The following is a 22,341-nucleotide window of genomic DNA, read 5'->3' on the forward strand; positions in this document are numbered from 1 at the left end:
TGGCCTACAATGGCCTCTTGACGAACTTTAGTACTGCATCATGGGTAATTACGATTTTCTAATTATACGTAGTGAGGTACATTTGAAGACAATAATGGCTTGATAACACAGTATGATATGACGTACAATGAGCAATAGAATATGTCAGCAGAGACCCCCATCTAAGTCCTATTGATCTCTGTGATGCACAGAACTGACCACTTCAGCCAATCAGGGCTCGCTCTCAGGAGATCCCTCCAAAAACAAAAAATTAAATATTTATAGGCATCAAGGAAATCCTGTCCCTATCCCCAGCCATTGTCCACCGAAGCCCTGCAGACATGCACCAGACATTGGTGCTAAATGCACTTTTATTATGGAAGCCTCTCCACAGTGATAGGAAAAAAATGCACAATGAGTGATTATCCAGCAAATTGGTAAGAAAATAAATTTCTTTGCCTGTATGGATGTAATGCAGTACAGAAGCTGTGCATCATTTCCAGGAAATTGCAGCATTATGGAGGCGTTATCTCTAACACTCGGGAGTGACCAAAAACTGTCCAGGTTGAAGGCATAAACATCAAAAGAGGTGTAAGCACACAGACACCCCTCCCCACAGCATCCTTCATTACTGAATGAGGAAAAGTTTGGCCAATATGCCCTGCATGTTAAATGAAGACAGGACATTAAAACTCAGTCTCAGAGGTAACCAAAAGGCAAGCTACAGAGTCATAAAACACAAATTACTGTAAGACTTCTTGACAGACGGACATAAAACTGAGGCCTTTATTCGATATCTTCACTATCTATATTTGATGGGGATGGTGAGTTTATATCCAGCTTACGTCTCTCTCTCTTCTTTGATCTGAATTATCTTGCCTCGAATCAAATCTCCAAGGTTCAAACATTGGTCACATCACCATTGCAAGAAAGGTATTTTTCTTGGACATCATCTGGATCATCCAATGTAATTTCGAATGGCCACAGGTTCTCCTTTTGTTTTCTTGCAATGGAATTCTTCTCTTAAATGTTTCAATTTTCTATCTTTGTGCCCTAAAGTTTTCAGTTAAAGTTATTGAATGTTATAAAAAGTTGAAAGGGTGACTGCTGATTGAATTGGGAGTCAAACGAAAAATAATAAGGGGAGATAATTCATGTTAATGGGTATGGTCTCTGTGGAGACTATTTTCTGAATATTTAGGACCTTTCTGGATAATTGCAGTCCTTGGGAACCCTCTACTCTCGCTACCCTACAATCAACAGTAATGAATGCTCCGCCTTTTGTATGATGCGCTACACCTGATCATGCCTGGAGGCCATAGAGTTTTTTGAAGAGATCAATATGTCTCTTTTGTGTAATTATTTGATCAAAGCTACATAATTCCTGTCGCATCTCCATGGGGCTTAATTAGAAATTTTTCCAAACCATTCTCGTCACTGCAGCTGGTGCAGAAGTGTTTCCAAACTGATTCATTGGGAGTCTGTCGGCAAAAACTGGTCCCCGTGACACTGGGGACTGTGTGATGTAGTGGCAATCACGTATGACTAATGGTAACATTAAAATAAACAGGTATTATGGACAGGTAAAAATGAACCAGCCCCCAGGGCCCCAGAGAGGGCTTCGTCATCCAGGGGATTTATCAAGCATTTAATCGAAAGCTTCCAACAGCAACAACCAGATGACAATATAGATATCAAATATGGAAGAGTTCAGATTGGTCAGGTTCAATGGGGGGAACCTGCAGCACAGGAAAGGCACAGGAACATCACAAGCCCGTAAAAACTCAAAAAATCTAATTCTGTTAATGAAAAGAATGGTTATGACAACAACTATGTCAAACTACGCCCAGAGTTAAAGACTGGAATGAGAGGCATGGCTATTGTTCAATTTCTGAGAAATTAAGAGCCCAGCAGCTACAACTTCTTGATGTTGCTATCAGCTAGGAGTTTTTGAAGAAAAAATGCACTGTTTAACTTGTGCAGATGCATGAGCATTCGACTTGTTGTACGATGACAAAAGAATTACAATCTGGACTGATTTACGCTGGGATGCCCCTTATCTTCTTGGCTGATCTGCACAAGTAATGCATTGCAGCACTGAAGCTAAAATCGAAACCAGCAACTAATGTGTGTGTATCAAAGCATGATTGTCATTCATTCTGAACAACACAATGTTAAATATCTGCCCTCATCAGATGTGCATCCTTCCTTCACTATGCTATCAAGCATGCAGACCTTTTAGTGCTATCATATGCTGCAGCTTAGGCCTGATGATATGTGCAGTGTTATCATACAGATATATTACAAAATGGATTTCTGCATGATGCATTGTGTTTTATTATTTTAATCCTTCACTGATTTTTCAACAAGCTAGAGATTTTATTATGGAGTCTTGTAAATAACTTGCTATTTTACACCACATGTTATCAGATTTTGTCGATTCCTTCAGCAGCCTTTTAGGAACCTTGTTATACCACCTACCATCTTTGACATATTAAACCAAAGTGTATATGCGTAGGTCTTTTAATGGATTATCTCTCAAAAAGGAAAAATTTGCATCAATTACCCTGAAAATCCAATATTGAATATTATTGGAAATCTTTAGAAACCATATTTCAATTTGCAGAAGATATATACAGTCAGGTCCAATACTGTGGAATCATTTAGATTTATGGGGTATTGTCAATTTCTCATTGGTTTACTTGGAGGTTATTTTGTGGAGTTCTTTTTTAAGAATGTATGCCTCTAGGTTTATTGAATGAAGTCTGTTTTATAATTTGTTTGGGATCTGTAGGTGAGGGGTATCTACAAGGTTGAGCCCCCCACAAAAAAGATCCCACAGCTAAAAAAATTCAAAGGATTCCAGTCCCTAATAACAGTTGTAGCTGATTGTCTTTTCAACAATAATAGCATTGTCACAAATCTGCTAAAGATTGCTCTTGTTATATGTTTATGTAGCTGTTCCATTGCTATAGCTAACTGCTAATGTATGCTATAGCTATCAGCCCTTGTCTTTCAGTGAGCTTTAGACACTAGTCAAACAGATCCTCCAACAATTGTTTACTGAGGAGCCTGATCAATTTTCACTTTCCTGCTCTGATCACTAGCTGAGGTCTTCAAGTTAACAAGACAAGTAGTTTGTTTTTCTCTTTACCTGATTAAGCTGGAGAGCATTTCAAACACAGCAACCATTCCTCGTTCAGAAGTCAACCCCGGTCAAGATCTGGACAAATTCTCCTCTCCAATATCCCTCTGTGTTTTTACTTAAAGTTATCTTGATAATGTTTTGCAGCTGAAAAATAAAAAGCCGATTCCATTAGTCAAAATACAGATTAATCCTGAATTTCATTGGAGTTTTCTAACAAGGTAATTATTATTAAACCATATTTTTTTGCAGCATGAAAAGGAATGTAAGGGTATGAGAAGAAGAGTATGACTTGGTTTACAACCCTTCCTTTCCACTTTAATATTACAAGTCTTAATTCAAATTCTTTACAATCCCGTGACATTGGTATTACCCTACATCCTAAGGACTGGAACTAGTTTTGATAGAGAAATAAGGATGACTTATCATTCAATACAGCCACATACTGATCCATCATACACAGATATCCAAGAACTACATTGTAGATTTATTTATTTTTTCATTCTAAGAAATATTAAAGACCTGAGGTTGATACAATGTTAGATTTTATTTTAAACTTAAAAAAAAATGTTTGAGTGGGCTTTGATGTAGAATTTCTATACACAGGAAGTAAAAAAAAACTTCACTAGCCGTGAACTTGTAAATTATGTAAGAATGAAAGGTAGCAATGATAAACCACTGAGGTGACAGGTGTTACATAACCTCTGCTCCTCGTCATCCCCAAAAAAGTCCTCAACCTGTGTGTGTGATTGAGAGGGTTTTACGGCTGATCCTTCATCTCATTATCAAAGACGTTGGGTGGGTGAATCTGTCAGTGGGGTTCTTCTGGGTGAAGATTAATGACAATGTTTTAATATCCCATCTGGATGCAGTTTACTTTATTGGCTACCTCAAAAAGTTTGAAGGAGGGGGTGGCCATTTTTGATCTGACCTCTCTATGGCTGGTCTTTATTTTTGTATATTTATAAAGACCAAAGTTCTTGGAACATATATTCCTGCAAAAGCTGTAATGTTCATTTAGCTTCTGAGAATCCTATTAGAAATAATCAATGCATAGGATTGGTTCAAGTGTTTTTCTTTTCCAATTTGCAACAATATATAACCAATATTCAAATATTTAAAACAATTCCGATCCCTGCCATTTACATTTTACAGTGTAGTTGTTCTAAAGACAGAGTCTTAAGATACGCTGGTTTTAATGATTTAAAAGTATGTAAATTGTGCGTAAACCAGCAACGACTAAAACATCGCATTAAACCCCTTATAGCATATAACGACATCCCAGAACAATTCATTTCTTACACGTTTGTACATTTAGCAGTCCTCTTGGGCTCAATAAATGGATTTTTAAATGGGAAGAGATTGAGTTGGCCATTCAAGCACCAAGAGCATTTCACTTTCACTGGCTCATCATTTTGTTTGTATTGACTTCACTAAACAAATTACCATTATGTACATCTAATACTGATTGAATACTTCCAGTTTTGTTCTCATGCCCTGGAAAATGTGGTTCAATGCTGAGCTTACCCTGACTAATGCATCCACTAAACCTAAGCAACCAATAAAATTCCTCAAGTGAGATCTGTGCAAAAGAGGAAAAATTCCCAAACATATTCTATGTATATTTGTAAGTTGGAGATTATCCCCTTTTGAGAAGGACAAATCATTCAGTGTTTTAACTCTTGATACATCAAGTTCAATTGCACTTTTTGAGAGAATAAATACAGCATCCAGTCTGAGACAGACAGTTCAGTTATGCCAGGTTTCATTTTCCTTTAAGAAATTTACTTTGAAAGTGGCCCCTTTCTACTACTGATAACAACAGAATATGCCATTTTTTCTTACACACCAGGCATCTGGTCCTCAATCTTGTAACAATCTTGCATACAGAATTGCAGAGGATTAGTTTCTTCACAAATAATCAATTGATTTAGCAGCCCAGTGTCTGATATCTGGACTCTAAAAGCCCTGTTGGAGAACACTCTAGACACCTGATAATCTGAGTCTCTGTAAGTCTGACAAGGCAGTGTGCAATACATGTAGATCAGAAAGGTAATTATAATGCACAAGACTGAAATAGATGGCGTACACCAAAGACAAGGATGTCAATTGTTGCACAACACTGAAATAAACAAGGCTTCAGTGTATCATCCCTCTGGGATCTTGTGCAGCAGTGACAGGACCTGATCAATGGCTTCTTCCAGTAATCATAGACTTTTCCCAACATTCTTCTCCGGAACACTGTCATTTACAGCCACAGAGACAGGCCGATTCTTCATGATACATTTTTCATAGTCAAAGAGAAAAAAAAATATCTTTCTAGTGAACATCAACTTCTCAGATCTGGGAAGTTGCAGGGCTAAAGAAGAAAACAATTGTCCCCTAAGGATTGCTATTTGTTCCCATCATGGAACATACTGCAGTGAAAATATTACCAATAAAACCAGGAACAGCCAAATGTAGAAATACCATAGTCACCAATGTTGAATTTCAGAATTTCCACTTATCTTACAAACAGACAGGAATTTCAACTACATAATACACTTTCACCTTTCTATGTGACCAAGAGAGATTCAAACATGCAACCATCTACATGGCTAACAAGTGTTATAACACAACAGCTGCACAATAACCTGGTATTTAGGTAATCAAATAATTACTCCCATTACTATTATAAATAATCATTAATCTTTCAAAATGTCAAACAAATCTTTTGTCTCAGATATGTAGTTTTTATCATTAACTTGAAAATTTCAAGACTGTAAATTACCCCCCATGTTGCCAAAAAACAGCTTAAAGCATTAGATAGCTTATCGAGTGAGTGATAATAACAGAATTAGTTTAATTCAACGGAAAAATGTATTTCTTACATAAAAAAGATCAAGTTCTAGAACAAATATCTGCATGCACACAATTAGGGTGGAATCCCATTGAATCCTTCAGACATAATGACATAAGGAGATAGGCCAGCCTATGATGTATTGTGGGGAGGTGTGTAATTTTTGTGTCAGGGACTGTTTATTGGAGGATGCCATCTCAAAAATTATCTAGCTACAAGAAACAAAACAGCAGTTAGAGAAAAACTTTTCTACGATAAGTTAGGTAATTCAACTCCAACTCTGGTCTTGCACTTTAATTCTGTAGACTCACCACAAAGATCAACTTGGAAAACATTCCAGACAAAAAGAGTATCAAACAGCCCCCCAAAAGATCATCCAGGAAAACATCTCAAACACACTTCTGTACTTTCTCTGTTGGCATCTGTTTGTTACCCTGTGTCAACACTCCTAATGTGTAGCCAATAAATCCTTACTAAAATATACAAGAAACTTGAGTTTCATTATAAAAAAGCAACCTTGGAGTTCTGTTTATACAACAACAAAGGAACTCCGATGTTGTTCTTCTGGGACAGCAGGAAATGTTTGGAGTGATTTAGGATTCCAAGAAGAGGTCACCTGAGGCTGTGTGAGAATGTCAGATCTTCGTAAACAGGCGGCTCTCAGCAAGCCTCTGATGACTTCAATTTGATGTTCCTATGGGGAGCCACAGAGCAGGGAGCAAGGGCTGGGTGTCTCATTAGACGCTGATGAAAAGCCCAGCAGGGGCGACCTATATCTTGCATCAGGTTGTTTGAGGACACAGCAGTGGTCCCCTCCAATATTGTCTCTGTTTGTAAATAAAGGATTAAGTGCAAATCAAATTTCAACTCAGTCGTACAACTTCAGTTGATATACAGGCAATCTAAGACTGAAACTCAATCTAAATACCAGCCATCTGTTTCGCCAAAGTCATATTTTACAGCATTCAAAAAAAGTTGACATGAAAGCAATCAGAGTTTCACTTTTTGTAAAACAGCAGGTTTTTGATTGAGTGAAAAATCAACTGGACCAATATTTGCTTTCTTCTTAACCAAACTGCATTTCCTATTCAACTTGTCACCCCAATAAATTCAAAAATGTCCTACTGAGAAAATAATGTAAATTTGAATATCTCATTTTGTTGACACAAGTTAAAGGTTCCCAAACGACAATCACATCAGTGCATGATGCAAGTCCAATTCCATGAATAGCTCAGAATGCCCCAGACAAAAGGCAAAATTCAGCACTACTGTCAGAAACGTGACCAACTGAAAGGGGACCAAATTAGAAACTGAGAAATCATCTTCACACGTTAGGTTTCCCAACGGAAACAATTCAAAGGGTTGAACAAGAGACTTTTCACCCATTCAGTTTTTTGCGGAGATGGTAAACAGAGTCTCACACACTGGTAAGCAAGGGAGATCTTGCTTTCAAAGAACTCAGCAGAAATTGATTTCATACATCTTATAACAGCTTATTAAAGTTTTTTCCGAGACCAATCGAGACGGAAACAAACTTTGCATACACTTCGGGACAATGTATGTCCGTCTTTGTATGTTTATGTAAGAAGTCTGCTAATGAAAGCCCCAATCCAAAATCCCTGTTTTGCTGATTCAAGAAAAATGCAAACATTACTGTTCTGTTTCTCATTTCACTCGAGCCTCTGGTAGGAACAATGTATATATCACAAGAACAGGATATCCCCAATACAAAGCTAGGATCCTAACCCCAGCCTGTATACAAAACCCTCCCCCCTGGGTGAATACAGACTTAGATGGGATGTGACAGAATGTCCAATAACAATCTGGATTCTGCAACACGTCCAGGGACCATGTCTACTTGTAATAATACAGGCCCGTGAATGCGCATTCAATTTGGATTGATCTAGGAATCCATAATTGTGAAAAGAGCAGCTTTCTAATGAATTCCACGTCTGGATTTGAGATCTACTGTGTATTTTATCCCTTCCTTATACAGAAAAATATCCCTATAGAAAAAGAATCATGCCATAACTCTTGATGATATTGCTATTTTCGGAAACTAAACAGCTTTCTACAATGCCTTGACAAAATAAAATAATGTATTACTTTTCCCTTCCTCTCTGTTATAAAGATTTTTCTGCAGATTAAAAAATAGAAAAGCTACGCCGCCATTGGAATGGTGGTTAAAGTAGAATTTATTAGAAAAACCAGTTTCATTTTTTCCATCAGTGGTAAAAATTGTGCAGAATTGTCAGGCCCTGGAGTGGTGGTCCAGGATTTATGAGAAAACCAGTTTCATATGTTACCCCTCTTTCATAGGTCCTCTCATAATTTTAATCACAATTATGAGAAATTAACTGTCAAGATATAATCAAAATTTGCTAAAAATTGGAGTCGTCCTAATGGAATCTTCTAAGTCAGTGCAGGCTGCCGGAGGACCTCGAATCCCGGAGTCACCTCACCCAGACAGTCCGCTCTACTGGCGGGGAAATCCGAGATTTTAATATCAATAACAAAAAGACCACAAGGCCCTATCACTTTCAGGGCACAGGATTCTTGAACAGGCAGGAGGGTTATCATGTCAGATCAACTTCTCTGTGGCCCCTTTCTTTGAGGGAATCTCTGGCTGATGAGTTTGTGATGATGGCTTAAGCAATATCATGGTTACCAAATGGAGATGTGGGTACCAGATCAATTTTGTGATGGATGTCACACTTTGTCATGAAGTTACAGGATAATGGAAATCACATAATGCACAGGCAAATATAGGGTGTCAGGGGCACCTGATGGAACAACAAGATTCAGATTATAAGGGTACATGGGTCAGCAACAATAGCCATTATCATAATTCTATTTCTAAAATCACAATTGTTTGCTAATTCAAGTAGTTTTCTTGGATTGCAAGAACCCCCCATGTAGAAACTTAAGCTACTTCATGTTAACACTGCAATCTGCATACATCTGCCGAAATCTTGATTAGATATCTCAAATGTACAAAAACTACGAGTCAATGTTTTGCTAAGTTTGCAGACAATTAAGTAGCATCAAAATATGGATAAATGCAATTCAGTTCAAGACATCACAAGTTCATTAAATCAGGCTTACAAATGGGAAATTTGCATGTGAAGAGTCTGGATCAGACTCTTGCGTCTTACAGAATACACAGCGCAGTCATGTTTTATTGTGTCATAATTCTCACTCCAGCGATGGGTGATTGAACCGTTTGGACAGAAATTATTTCAATTTTCTAGCCTGGATACCTGTCCTCCAACGACACATAAAAAAAGCCAAATAAGTTGATCATGTTTTCAATAAAATAGTCATGCTATGCTTAATTTAGTCCCATTCTTCCTCACAGCTCTGGCCCTAATCAGCTAACGGCAATAGTAAATTTAACATGCAGCGATAAAAAATGGGCAGGATTAATCTAATTGACAGAAATATAGAAAAGGATCAATACTCAATGTAAAAAGCGGACACCTCAATTGACAAATCAAAAGAATTAGTAATGAAATTCTCGTCAGATTAATATGATAAAAACAATATCAGGCTTACGTATCAGGCCTGGCCAAGCATTTACATTGCGGGCACAAACAACATTTTAATGGTAATTGTTCAGGTTTTGACATTACATTACATAAAACCTTTGTAAATGACTAAGGTCTCGACTTCAATTCAATGGGTGTCAAATAGTACTTAACCGCAGACTTGGAATTCAAATTAATTTTTAATTAAACAAATGTTAACTTAAATGCTGAAATATGCAAATTCACTTCGCCCAGTGATTAAAGGATGCATGAAACTAAAGCCATTGTAATAGGTGTTGCAATGAATCTGAGCTGTCACTTTGTTTTTATTTTTAGTGCATGCCTATGCAGTAATAGTGCAACAGTAACTTTTATAACAAGGACAAACAAGGTTATCCCCTATTTTAATCACAAAATTCATCTGATCAGCCAACTTCTGGGAAATACTTTGTGTTTCATATGTCATTTTTCTTTATGACTAAATCATGTACCGGAATCCTATTTACATGAAAAGATAATTTGATAATTACATCATACAGGAAGAGATTGGAAATGCTGATGTGGATGAGTATTTATGACAGACATGACGTGGTAGTCAAATGTCTTAGTGTATTCCGATATATCTCTCATATTTTCAACAGACAAATGAAGCTTATGTTCAAGATTATTTAAAATTGGTTTTCATGGCAAAGCAAAGATGTCGTAGATCAAAACTAAGTGTATACAAATTAAATTGATGCTGAAATCCTCAGTTTAAGTCCACTGCGATAGTGCACTTACTCATCCAAATGCCATCACCAATTACCAAAATGCTGATTTGAGCCATAGCAGAGAAAAGTATAAAACTACAATTCCATTACTTAATCCAATTTGAGGCAACTATCTGTAAGGAAAAACTTTAAATTGTAGGAGCTTACCACAGAAGCTTAGGACCGATAAGAACAAACATTGTACACTGCAGGAAAAGGCAGCAATGTCAAACATCATTATTGTTGTAATGAAAAATATCAATTTGTCTTAAACCTTCCACAAGTCCCCCAAAGCCCAGGCAATTGTACTTATTGTTTGTATAATGTCTGGAGAAACACCCTCATTCTTTACCATTATTCATATTTTGCTAATCATTTTGGTTTTTTGGAATATAATAGTTGTATTAGTCATTTTTCTCTTGAGACATTCATTACCAGTAGCCATCAACAAAATCTGATAATGATCATGTAAAGCATTAAAAATTATTAAACTAAATACTTTGTACTATGAATGACTCATAAAATAGTTCTGTTCATTGCTAGATTTTCAATTCTCTGTAAATCACTGTCAATCATCAAACATTCATCTACAATAAACTTGCCAAAGAATCTAAGAGTGCAAATTCCCATACAAATACAGAACACACCTAGGAATCTACAGTATTCTGAGCATTAATGAGTTGCACTGCCCACCTCTACCTCATACCCAGAGGCAATTTATAAACCCCACCAATGAGACAATCTCCAGGTACAACTACATTTTACTGACAAAACAGGCCATTCCTAACATTGTTCTTGGTGATTTATTCTAAGATTTCCCAGATGTCGCAAACTTCATATTACATAACTACATAAGTTCATTGTCAACATAAAAGTTCTTCCAACTCTGATAGGAAAGGACATTTGTGATGCATCAAACACAGAATCACAGTTCTGAGAATGAAATCTGATGCAAACTGCAAACTACCCACCCCCTTTTTCTCCGTGTTATTCCATAAAACATGGCAATGAAGCATTCAATTACACGCACAGTATTGAAAATTAGATTTGGAATCGGTAAATTGTTTTATGGCGTAACTGAATAAGATCAAACTTGAGGAATCGGCACAATTATTACGTAAGTCAATATTCAATGTTCTAGCTTCTTCTTTTTTTTTATCTAATCCACTCTTTTTAAAATCTGATATTTTTCAATCTGTTCGAATGAATCTAGACAAATTACGCCAATTTGGAAATATCTTTTTCGTGATCAAAGTTATTTTGCAGTTCAATTTGATTCTATGGTATATAATTTTTCAGTTTGTAGTAGAATTACAAACAGCAATGAGGTTTTTACTGACAACGGAACAACGCCGATTTACTATAATCATTCTCAAATGTCATTAGGAGAAAAAAATAAATTGCATCATAGATGTACTAATAGTATAAATATTCTAATTGCATGAAATAAAGACCTTTCACTAAAATAAAAATAGACCACTTAAATCAATTAAATTCTTGAAAAGAATACAGGGATTCATTAAAACTATAAATTGAAATCATCAGAATTACTTCTGCTCTCTCTCTCTCTCTCTCTCTCTCTCTCTCTCTCTCTCTCTCTCTCTCTCTCTCTCAAAAAGCTGAGTCCAATATTAATAATGAACAGAGATCTTCAAAATCCTCCAGACATTGTTTAGATATATGACTGTTCCATAGAGAACTCTATTTTTTATTGTATGAATATGAAGCAGATGCGGCATTAAGTGTGATTAGCTGTTATTTCTGTCATAGCTTTGAGGTTGTGCAAGGTCTTGTAATCTTATTTCTTTACTTCATCTACGAGAGGAAATATTTATCTACATTTCAATTTGCTGAAATTACGTCTGCAGAATTCTTGTCTGTGGTTACTTTGGCAACAGTGACCTAGTACTCAAATTTTGTTTTGATGTCCGTCCACATCTCTAAGCTTAGTCTTTACCAACTTTTAATGAAAAACAAGAATAATTATCATGAAAAATATTTGGTTCTAAATTAGAACACTCTCAAAGAGAACTGAAGAGTTCTGCTGAATTCCAATTTTGCAAGAGGCCTTCCTTCACGTTTTAGCTATTGCCAGTGACAATTCAAGCTGCCTTAGACCCTAGTGGCTGTGCTAATACATAGACCAGAGACAGCTCCGAGTATACACAATACTTTACGTTACAAACAATGGTCTGCAAAATCCATCACTTGTAATGGCAGGTCATAAAAACCCTCGGTTACAATATTATAAAATCTGTGTTATCCATGGGTTTCAGAGAAATATAATCAGCTAAAAATGAAAAAAACATGCTGTGTGCCTGTTGTTTTGGTTGTGATTCCTAAATGCAGATTTCAGCTGTCAATTCAATACTTAGAAAAAGAAACACATGGTTATTGTTTTTTCTGACTCCAAAACAGTTTGATACCTCTTGGACTATGAAGCTTCATTTTCTCATGGAAAAATTTCTGTAGATTAGTAGAAACAATTAGGTAGAAATGTTAATAATCAGACCAATATAAGGATAGAGAAAGAATTTGATGGGTGGGACTACTCTTGGCAGGATTTGAAAAATATTTGTTCAATCTAGGCTCTTAATGCTCTCAAGTTACAGCATGACAGGTGATAAAAAGCTGTTGTAAATGGAGGCCTCTACAAATTGGCGAGGGAAAACTATACATTACATGGCTCATTGCCTGTAAAATGTCCGGTTCCAGACAATGAGGACAGACCCTAACTGATAGGGCCCTGCTGAGGTATACCGTGGTCAGTGATTATGTCTCAGCTGAGGGTCCTCTCTAATGACAACAAGGAACAGTGAGGGTACCTTCAGATAATCCGGCTTTGTGGGATCCGGTTCAGTGTCGTAATCCCAGCATTGATTTCTCCAGTAAATCAAAGAAGAGTGTATTCACGAAATGTGACAGTATGGACAATTAAACTCTGAAATATTCATAAGTCATAAAATATCTGATATATAAAGATATTGATTTCCATATTGAATTAATTAGGCTTTAGATATCATTAGTTTATGATCTATTTATTTCTCTGCAAGATGTGTTCCACATACTGTCAACAGCTTGCCAAGTTACTACCGCAAGTAAAAAGAAAAAAAAAGAAAAGCCTTGATTTACAAATGTTTTCTCTTGATCTTCCAGAAATGTAATGCACATATGCTAGAGTGACAGCGTTTAATTGTCTTGGGCAGAAAATTGCATAAAACTATGTAGATCTAAAGTGACATGATTGCCGACTAAATTGTACCTACGACAAAAAACATCTGCGTAGCTCATAAAAATATGACATGAATTTAGAAATTATGTCACTGTCCTTATCTGCAGCCAAATTGTGCAAGAGGTCAGCACCAGATGGGTTACATCATCTGGATTACAGGGAAAGTTTCAGGCCTGATACCATATCTCACTACAGCAGTTACAAGTATCCAGATGTGAGCTTCTTAACCAGACCAGCATCTGGGACTGTCAGGAAAACATGGCAGAGAGTCATCTAGGAAACATCACAACAGGCACAGTCAATCTACTGAGACAAGTTAAGGCAGAGGGGATAGTCAAGCTACAAATGTCTCTGCCAATCTGCCGCAGAATTGTCAAGAACAATATGGAAGCTATCAGAAATCAAGAGATGCTAAAATGATCAGTAATTAAAAGCATGTTGTTGACTTTTAAAGATATTTGAATCATTTCTTGTAATTTTTCGTCTGTAATGTGATGTCACAGAGAATGCTGGCACTAACACCAATGTCTCGTTCTACGACTCGTCTGCTGACAGAACGGGGAAGTCACCAGACCCATGCATCATTGCCTGCTTCCTGAAGGGAAAGAATTATTCTGCTTCATAAAACTTTAACAAGCATCTCATAATTAACTCTATTTGTGTTAGAACACTTCAAAAAAGCTATGTGCTGCAGACCTGAAAACCCTCCAGTTACATAAACCCATGGTCATTAGATTGGGTCAACACTTAATGTTAGAAATGTTGTAGGTGATAAAATTATCACATTAACTGATGCATGAGTAGGAAGCAAATGTTGAAGCAGTGGCTTCCAGTTGGCCAAAGTAGCCTAGTCAATTAGTGTTTGTTTTAAATAAAGGTTTTGTTTATGGTGTTACATCACATCTATTCTGCAACTTGAGACAATCTAACAGTTTGTGCTCACATCTTGTTAGAATGTAACCAGGCAAAACTAATGCAGCCGATTAAAACCAGTGTTTTTTTTCTTCCCTGCTGTGAGTGTAAACACAGTCCCTCACGACTTTGATGTTCTATGAGGCGCATAAATATTTCATGTCTCCTGCTTGTCAGAACTGAGGAGATTATCACTGATTGACAACTAGCTCGCCTACTCCACTGTTTCTTCTGCCTTAGCTATGCATTGAGATCAAGTGATGGAGAGGATATACACAACGGTATCTCCGTTCTAATTCATCTTACTTGCATACAGTAAAACCTACTTATCATGAGCATGCAGTAAAACCAAGAAACTCAAACTCAAAAGAGTAGAGTTGTTATTTCTCTGCTATGATAAAATGAAACTGTAATTTTGTACACACAGTGTTTTGAATTTTCAAATTCTTCAAAAACGCAAGTTCAATAATGTATAACAGAGAAAATAATTTAGGTGTTTTTCAATCTTTATTCACATCAAACATGTCGGTCATATAGTGAGACATGCATATTTACAATTCTAGGATACAGTCTGTACAATATCAATCAATTTTTTCAAGGTTTTAGTCCGTTTTTTATTCATAGCTTTAGAAGTCCTAACATCAAGAGGAAAGAACTGATTGGATTAAGATCACCTCTACCCACTGTTACAAATGAAACCAGCTTCAATTGCACCAATGAAACTAATTCCTTCCATTTTATAGACACCCATCTTGCCAGTCCATCAAGTGATTGACATTTAAGGTGATTTTTATTAGGTTTAAGTGTTTTGACATTTGTTTTACTGTGCTGAAAGGACCACAAATTTCAAATAACTAAACAATAATTCTGTATCAGAACCAGTCAGGAAAATTGAAGTGAAGACTATTAGATTTTCAGTAAATTCAATGATTCTCAGATAGGGATTAGAGCTCTTCAATTCTTCCTAAGCCTATACTGATAGTGGAATCAACTTAAATTTATCATATTTTAATTTCCTAGATACGTAATCTCAAATCAATTTCAATGGAACACTGTATTTTAACAGATACAACACCCCTTACACTGTATATAGAATAGTGACAGCTATTTCTTGTGGACTGAGTCATTAACTCTACTCCTGACCATCCCCAGCCGGGTCTTAGTTTACCTCTGATTCATTGACCAACCAATACACATCAGCCAGGGGAGCCTGCATATAGCCCTAATTACCTCAGTCCTGGAGATTAATCAGTGACCCCCTGTGATAATCTAGTCAGCCACTCATTAGAGCGGGACAGATCTTGGTAAGATCTGGGGGATCCTGACACAGCACTGATGGACGTCTCTCACTCCCTCCCCAGATCTGTCAGTGGTAACTCAAGCTTCCCCAGTACATCACAGCTAACACCGTTCTGTATACATTTACCATTGTAATAACTGCTGGATCAAACCAATCTATACCCCTATACTGATATCTGGCTTAAACCAATCTATACCCCTATACTGATTTCTGGCTAATAGCTGGCTCACACCAATCTATACCCCTATACTGATTTCTGGCTCACACCAATCTATACCCCTATACTGATATCTGGCTTAAACCAATCTATACCCCTATACTGATTTCTGGCTTAAACCAATCTATACCCCTATACTGATTTCTGGCTAATAGCTGGCTCACACCAATCTATACCCCTATACTGATTTCTGGCTTAAACCAATCTATACCCCTATACTGATTTCTGGCTAATAGCTGGCTCACACCAATCTATACCCCTATACTGATTTCTGGCTCACACCAATCTATACCCCTGTACTGATTTCTGGCTTATAGCTGGCTCACACCAATGTACTGATTTCTGGCTTATAGCTGGCTCACACCAATCTATACCCCTATACTGATTTCTGGCTCACACCAATCTATACCCCTGTACTGATTTCTGGCTAATAGCTGGCTCACACCAATGTACTGATTTCTGGCTTATAGCTGGCTTATACCAATCTATACCCCTGTACTGATTTCTGGCTTATAGCTGGCTCACACCAATCTATACCCCTATACTGATTTCTGGCTCACACCAATCTATACCCCTATACTGATTTCTGGCTTAAACCAATCTATACCCCTATACTGATTTCTGGCTAATAGCTGGCTCACACCAATCTATACCCCTATACTGATTTCTGGCTAATAGCTGGCTCACACCAATCTATAACCCTGTAGTGATTTCCGGCTTATAGCTGGCTCACACCAATCTATACCCCTATACCGATTTCTGGCTAATAGCTGGCTCACACCAATCTATACCCCTATACTGATTTCTGGCTCACACCAATCTATACCCCTGTACTGATTTCTGGCTTATAGCTGGCTCACACCAATGTACTGATTTCTGGCTTATAGCTGGCTCACACCAATCTATACCCCTATACTGATTTCTGGCTCACACCAATCTATACCCCTGTACTGATTTCTGGCTAATAGCTGGCTCACACCAATGTACTGATTTCTGGCTTATAGCTGGCTTACACCAATCTATACACCTGTACTGATTTCTGGCTTATAGCTGGCTCAGACCAATCTATACCCCTATACTGATTTCTGGCTCACACCAATCTATACCCCTATACTGATATCTGGCTTAAACCAATCTATACCCCTATACTGATTTCTGGCTTAAACCAATCTATACCCCTATACTGATTTCTGGCTAATAGCTGGCTCACACCAATCTATACCCCTATACTGATTTCTGGCTAATAGCTGGCTCACACCAATCTATAACCCTGTAGTGATTTCCGGCTTATAGCTGGCTCACACCAATCTATACCCCTGTACTGATATCTGGCTTATAGCTGGCTCACACCAATCTACACCCTATACTGATTTCTGGCTTATAGCTGGCTCACACCAATCTATACCCCTATACTGATTTCTGGCTTATAGATGGCTCACACCAATCTACACCCCTGTACTGATTTCTGGCTCACACCAATCTATACCCCTGTATTGATTTCTGGCTCACACCAATCTATACCCCAATACTGATTTCTGGCTTCTTCCAATCTATACCCCTGTATTGATTTCTGGCTCATGCCAATCAATATTCCTGTACTGATTTCTGGTTCATACCATAGCTGGCTCATACCAATCTATAGTAATACCTGGCATATAGCTGCTTTGTTCTGATAGCTAACAGATCAAAGACATTCTGAGAATCATTAATATAAGCATGATAAAGTTTTGAAGATTGAAAAAAACTACTGGTACTCCAGGTTCCTTATTTAAGTGAATCAAATTATTAGAAAGCTGTTTATATATTAAATAGGAGTACTGTGGATTGTACATAAACTAAAATACTGCAATATCAAACTTTAACAGGTTATCCTTTCATTCTAAAAACAAGAACTTGTTCACACATATCAAATGAAGAGCATCCAGCAGAACTTTCTTTATCTTATATTTAAAGCTGCTGTAACATGAAACACAATTTATATAAAACAAACCTTTAATTAATTCAATTATCCTCGTTTGCCAGTCAGAAAACCACCAACTTGATTCTCCTCCAAGATACAATCTGTCTAATTCATCAAGTTACTGTCACATAAATTGAGTGGTGCTTATATATATCAGGGTTTATTTTCCACCAGTAGAACTGTTTTTTAGTCAGGTGTAATAGGTTAATTGGGTTTCTGTTTCGGTAGATTCAGACTTACTGGACATCTGTGGTAACAGCTGATTCAGAGCTAACAGTTCTACAAATCTGGATTTCATCTGAACATATGCTCTAGCAACATCATTACAATAAATACCCTGATACTGGTTACTAACTAAATTCAGCCCTGATTTGTAGGTTGGTGGAGTCAACATTATTTCAGCAATTTTCATCTACCTTGGAAAAAAATAACGATATGAGAAAGACAGATAGACAAAGGAAATATTCTGAAATTACAGAAGCCAAATCACTTCTAAGAAACAATATTCTTTCTATTTTCAGCACTACCTTGACAAATAAAATTGCACTAGAAATTGTAGCTGAAACAATTTTCTTCCTGATTCTGTTTCTGTCTGTAAAATGAGGCTTCATGAAACGGCAGCATCCCTGTTGCTGGAATTTCCTATAAAGTTATCCCTGCAGCCCTGTGTATATCCTCTGGGAACAATACCTGTTTCAGTTATTAAAATTTCTTGATTTATACCTGGGTATAGTTGCCTGAAGCTTAGATCTTTTAGATTATGTGGAGAGAGAGAGAGAATATATTGCCGTCTTGCTCCAAGATTTTACAGATCCATAAGGTGATGAATCGTATAATCATTAGTCTGGAGATATCTGTTTGAAAAATTAAGAGTTTTTTTTCTTTTGTAAAGTGAAAACACCAATATTGGCTGTGTAGTGTAAGTTGACAGAATATATAGATCAGTTTAATCTGTGGCCACTTAGGCACATGGATCAATGTCAATGTTAACAAAAAACGAGGAAAAAACCTCCTGATAATCAAGATATATGTGACCATCTCAAGTTGTATCAAATGAAATATCGTATCCAGTGATAGTGTTACTTGATCAATTGACTGGTTACTTGATGGACAGACCGATCTTTATCATCGGTCAAGTGAACCAGCAATTATTCAGAATTTGACGAAAAACCAGTCCTCTTCTAAATGTTACATATATCTGTCTATGCCTTGTGAGGGATATCACAGTTATTTCTAGATCAAACTGACAAATTTTGCCTGTACCATTCACTGCACTCTGATAATACTTTCCTGATCACTAAAAAGATTTAAATCACCAGAAAACTTAAGGCAGACTGAAAAAAATCCCATTTGTTTATAAAATTCAATTGAGAAGGGTTTTGCAGTTAAATTTACTGCGACACATACGATTCTTGTGGGAATTAACATCATTCAATGTCTCTGATTCTAGGAGGGAATTCTCAAAACAGTGCAAAGTGGTAAAAGCCCTTCTCCACACACTCAGTTCCCTGATCTAATGCTGTTTTCCAGTAAGCTTAAAATTGACAAATCATTTATAACATTTAGTATACATTCACACTTGGTCGATAATGAGGGTTTTTTCCTTCAAAGGTTTAATGCTCCCGAGTACCGTTTGGTAATGGTTACCAAATAAAATAAAGAAAAGAAATTTAAGTGGTTTCAACAGCTGTTGTTTCATAAAAAGTAAAATTGGCCAACGTTTCCTTTTATAGTGTGCAAGAACAAGCTGTTAAATCAAAATATTGGTCATGAATCATTTCTCTGAACAGCCATAGGGCAAAACAGTTACAACCCTACAAAGGCAAGTTATAGCACTGACATTAACACAAAAAGGAAGGAAATGACATTCTACCAAAACCTGATTAGTCCTGGTGATTGGGTGTGCAGCATTCTTTGGCTATAGAGCACCTGCTGAGTCACAGAGCATGCCACTGATGGGGACCACTGTGACAGGTTATAGCATTCTGACCAGACTGGTCCAAGACTGGGGCAGGCGGACCATATTGCTGGTCTGAGCCTCAAGCCATAAAAATTCTACATAATGGTCCGTTTGGCCCGGGGTGAGACAGCTTGGGAGGGCATTTAATGGACTTTCTATTCACTGGCTACATCGGTACACTAGACAACCTCCTCTTTCCTTTAACCATTGACCAGTAAATTGACTACCAGTTATTTGTGTTTAAAGAAAGAGTGGTTCTCTAAATTATAGATAATTTGATGCTCCTTATTACAAAAAAAAATATAATGGGCGTCAATCTGTATTATCCCTGCTCTAAAAGTCCCTTGATGCCCTGCTCAGACAGAGACTTGGATGAGTTTTGGTGCCATTTACGACAAAAAAGAAAGCCCAAGCTGCACTGAATGCACCACTAACACATGTGGGTGACATTCCCAACACTGGGCTCTTCGACTCAGAGAGCAGTTATAGTGATGAAGTTGGTCCATCGAGATCCAACAGTTAGTCGCTCCATCATCTTGGAGACGTGCATTAACAGTTCGCAAAGAGAGTGCATGAATTATGCATGTCCAAAAGGAGAAAAATCAGAGTTTAACCCAACTGGAGGGAATTTCTAATTGATTTTGTTCACAGAATACCCATCTAGTTGTTTAGCGATCACTTCTCCAAATAGCCGAATACTTGAGAATATTTCCATAATTATATCTCGGGAGCAGAAACTGACAGTGGTGCCGATCAAAAGACTTCAGTACAGCCATACATAGGCTGTCAATAGACAAGAAAGGACTGGTGGGGAGAGATCAAATTAAGCTCATTTATGGGAAGGGAGAGGATTCTGAGAACTCTGTCATTATTGATATATCAGAGACAATGACACAGTAGCAGATAATATATAGATAACAGGGGATTAAGGCAATGTAGACCAATTCCAAGGCAGTCTTCATTTGTAGATGGCAAGGACACAAGATGCACAACATGAATGTTGGAACACAATCCGGGAAGAATTGAAATTAAGAATTTTTTAGGTTAAATTGATTAAATCTTTCCTCAGATTCAACCACATTCTGCTTTGTCAAAGATTAGAACCTGCAACCTAACTTTCAACCTAAAATGCAGAAGTATTTCATTATAACTTGCAATTATACTGAAATAGAGCATTAATATTTAATTCATAGGAACCTAATTATATTGGTATTTGATAAGCGGAAAGTCTTGTGATAAAGAGTACAGTCAAGATATACAATTGGCTGTTTAAAATAGGTTCTTCTGTAAGTCTGGAAGGGATGCCTAAGTAACACAGCTTGATGGCTGAAACCCTACAGGATCAGAGAAAGCGGCAATACATCGAATACATCAAATCCAGAGTAGCATTCTCAGACAATTCCCTGATTTTTACAGCCTCAGACTATAGGAAAACTATAAAATAGAAAATAATTTTAGCCATTAGAACGACCATTTTCTCAAAACGTGAGAGGAAATCAGTCTGTGAGAAATGACTTGTGCAATATTAGCCCTTTGTAGTGTCCAAACTCCAAATGTCAGAATTCCTTCTCTGATGAAAAGCATATTTTTTTGGTTTTGTGGTACAAATAAAATGTAACTAGACTGTTAAATTGGATTCCACACAATGCATTCTACAAGTCAAAGAGCTCACCCAGAGGTCAGGATGGGGAGGGGTAGCATTTTTACTGCAATGGGTGCAACACAAAAGTAATGCATTTGACTGAAAGAATGAAAAATAAATCTATAGAAATTAACAGGATTATCAGATTAATGTCACAGTAAAATGCTTCTTCAATAATTTTTTGCTGTTTATCATTTTCACATTAATGGCTTCTGTCTGTGCAGTTCAACTGATTAATGTGGACAGGTGGTGCCACAGTCAAGGGGGGACAACCCAGGACTGGTCCAGATAAAACACAAATGGACATTAATAAATGAGGGTGTGTTAGATTACAATCACAAAATCAGAGAGGGCCGAAATCTGTCCATCTGCCTGGGTCTGACAGATCTCTGTGATTATAGGGTAATGATAGACCTGGGCTCAGTATGAGAAAGCGAAATATGAACACACCGGCAGCACATGCATACTGCACGAAAATCTGGGATCAATTTTAGCAAGGCCAGTGATTTAGCAGATACCCACCACTGAAAAATTTTCTTTACTTTTTCCCATGCCAAACAAATCTGTATTTCAATTTTTATCAGAAATTAATCAATATCCTTCAATAGAGGACAGGGGGGATTTTCTTCTATAATCAAAAGAAATGTATTGATGCGGGGACATTGGATTAGTTACAAATCTTAAAAATTCCCTGCATGTGCAGGTGTTCCAGAGTAAATGTAGCAGTCTGTCTGGGATAAGGTGTAGAAGAATTAGGATATGGCAAATTGAAAATGAAAATAAAACCATCTGCGGGCAGAATACTACGTTTGTCATTAATGCATGAACCCCTTTTACTTTTCCTATAGGAATGCTTTCATGTTGACATCATTATGTTGC

General features: G+C 37.1%; 2 protein-coding genes and 1 long non-coding RNA gene across 4 annotated transcripts in view; 1 reads left to right on the forward strand and 2 right to left on the reverse strand.

The window, feature by feature from the left end:
• Window positions 1-22,341, reverse strand: part of LOC128168630 (cysteine--tRNA ligase, cytoplasmic-like) — a 74,111-nt gene that overhangs the window by 23,810 nt on the left and 27,960 nt on the right. The window lies entirely within an intron of this gene.
• The window catches only part of LOC128168683 (uncharacterized), a 51,791-nt gene that overhangs the window by 12,267 nt on the left and 17,183 nt on the right, over window positions 1-22,341 (reverse strand). Inside the window, exon 3 of the long non-coding RNA XR_008241432.1 lies at window positions 3,134-3,271. This is a non-coding gene — a long non-coding RNA (uncharacterized LOC128168683). The remainder of the gene's footprint in view (window positions 1-3,133; window positions 3,272-22,341) is intronic.
• Window positions 1-22,341, forward strand: part of LOC128168661 (uncharacterized) — a 46,563-nt gene that overhangs the window by 5,900 nt on the left and 18,322 nt on the right. The gene's annotated exons all lie outside the window — the stretch shown is intronic.

Source organism: Crassostrea angulata, chromosome 1, assembly GCF_025612915.1.
Source record: "Crassostrea angulata isolate pt1a10 chromosome 1, ASM2561291v2, whole genome shotgun sequence".
In the NCBI taxonomy this organism is placed as follows: Eukaryota; Metazoa; Mollusca; class Bivalvia; order Ostreida; family Ostreidae; genus Magallana; species Magallana angulata.